This window comes from Belonocnema kinseyi, chromosome 2 (assembly GCF_010883055.1).
Source record: "Belonocnema kinseyi isolate 2016_QV_RU_SX_M_011 chromosome 2, B_treatae_v1, whole genome shotgun sequence".
NCBI classification, from domain to species: domain Eukaryota; kingdom Metazoa; phylum Arthropoda; class Insecta; order Hymenoptera; family Cynipidae; genus Belonocnema; species Belonocnema kinseyi.
In genome coordinates this window covers 158,766,380-158,768,729 of record NC_046658.1, presented here as the reverse complement: position 1 = coordinate 158,768,729, position 2,350 = coordinate 158,766,380, and the positions used below count along the sequence as shown (strand labels likewise).

At 24.6% G+C, this 2,350-nt stretch overlaps 1 protein-coding gene across 1 annotated transcript in view; it reads right to left on the bottom strand.

Moving 5' to 3' along the window:
- Nucleotides 1–2,350, bottom strand: part of LOC117167611 (sphingomyelin phosphodiesterase) — a 100,184-nt gene that overhangs the window by 69,129 nt on the left and 28,705 nt on the right. The gene's annotated exons all lie outside the window — the stretch shown is intronic.

Here is a 2,350-nt window from a genome sequence, read left to right as displayed (position 1 = left end):
GGTATTTCATTCATGTAAGTAATTTTTGCAAATCTGTTTTCGTAGAACATTAACTTTTTATTTAAAATTCATATATTGTTGCTGATAAGTCAACTAAAATCTTTTTTGAATGAGAGCTATTTTTAAATAAATTTGTCTTTTTGATTTAAAAAGTCATCTTTTTTTAGTAAAATTATTGCGTTTCATATAAATAAAAATGCAACAATTTGTTGAAAATTGAACTGTTTCCGATAAAATTTACTCTTTATTTAAATTTTGGATTTTTGTGTTGAAAATTCATCTGAAATCTATTTGGAAGAAAATTTAACTGTTTTTTTGTTGTTGAAAATTTATCTTCTTGATTTGAAAATTCACCTGTTTTAGTATAGTTTTTATTTTCCTTGCACAAAAATACAACTGTTTGGTTGAAAATATAACAATCTTGTTAAAAAGTCATATTTTTTGGTTAAAAATTCGACTATTTAGCACAATAATTATTTTCTGTTTGCAATTCATATTTTGGTGTTGGAAAGTGAACTGAAATTTTCTGTTGATGAAAATTCAACAATTTTGTTGAAAAGCTATACTTTTTTATTGAAAGTTCTGCTGTTTTGTGGAAGATTTAAATATTTCGTAGAAAAATTACTTTTACAATTTACAATTTTTTTTTAAAATTAAAAATTGATCTCTTTTACGAGTAATTTCATCTTTCTTGGCTAAAAATTCAACTGTTTGGTCGAAAATTAAAATATTTTGTTAAAAACTTATACTTTTTGGTGGAAAATTCTACAGTTTTGTTGAGAATTTTACCATGACGTAGGAAATTTACATTTTGCTTAAAATTTATAGTTTGGCGTTGAAAAATGAACTAAAATCTTTTCTGCATGAAAGTGCAACTTTAAAAAAGACTTCGGTTTCTGTTGCAACACAAATGTCATCCGCTGTGGTTTAAAAAATTATATTTTGTCCTTGTAAAATTAACTGAAATCTTTTTCGAATGAAAATTTAACTATTTCTTATCAATTAGTTTTTGTTTTGTTTTAAATACAAATTCATCTGTTTTAAGAGAAATTTAATTATTTTATAAAATAATAACTATTTGATCTATAATTAAACCATTTTTTGTAAAAAAAATCCCTTTTGGTTAAATATTCTTCTTTTTAGATTTAAGATTTAATTTTTTTCGTAGAAACTTATTTCTTGTTCAAAAATTGATATTTTGATCGTGAAAAACGGAATAGTAAAATTTGCAGTTTAAAAAATCAATTTCCAGCCAACATAAGTACAAATTATAAAACAATTGAATTCAAAGAAGAAAGTTGAATTTTTAAAAATTGTTTAACCCAAAATAGAACATTATATTATCAGAAAAATACCCTGAGAAACTGCGTGAGCCAGCAGTTCTAGGAAGGCTGAGAACGGAGTGAATGAAAGCGAGAGTTTGGTGTAAGCAGAAAAATTATAATAAAATATTCAAAATTTTTAATTAATTGTTTCATTTTTAACCAGTTTAATTTTCTTGCAAAGTAGATGAATTTTTAACCAGAAAGTTAATTTTCTATATAACTATTAAATTCTCAAAAAAAAGATGAATATTCTTCAAAAAAGTTGAATTTTCAGACCGAAAATGTGCATTTTTAACAGAAAAGTTCATGAATTACCAAATAGTTAAATTTATATCTAAAATGGTGAATCTTCAACGAAAACGAAAAATGATTCTTTACGAAATAGTTCAGTTTTAAATCAAGTAGTTGATTTTTCAACGAAAATGATTGTATTCTCAACAATTCATGTAATATTTCATATTTCAACAACAGAATATTTTTATTTTTAATTAAGAACAGTCGAATTCGACTAAAAATACCAATTTTCAACAAAATAAATAAATCCTCAACCACACCAGACTAATTTTCAACCACGCAGTTACGTTTTGAATCACAAAGGCTAAATGTTTGCCTCAAAATGTTAATTTTCTACCAAAAAAAATATCAACATGATATATGAATTTTAAAACAAAAAAATACCATTTTCAATTTTAAGTATCGGCTTAAAAAAAAAATTTTGGACGGGCTCTGCTGCGGATTACGATTTGACCGATTGCGATTTAGCGGGTGAAAAATCATAATCCCAAAAGTTAGACAATTCAGAGTAAATTGTCCAAAGATTGTAAGATTAAAATTTCACATGTTTAAAAAATCGAATTTCGATAGACATTAAATATTAAATTTCTAACTTTTTTACAAAAATAAAAAATTTCTCCCAAAATATGCTCTCTAAATCTGAATCAGTTAAAAATAACTGATCGTCAGTCAAATCTGACTGATTGAAAAAGCAAGAAGTCAGTCACTGATAATCAGTTAAAAACTACTGA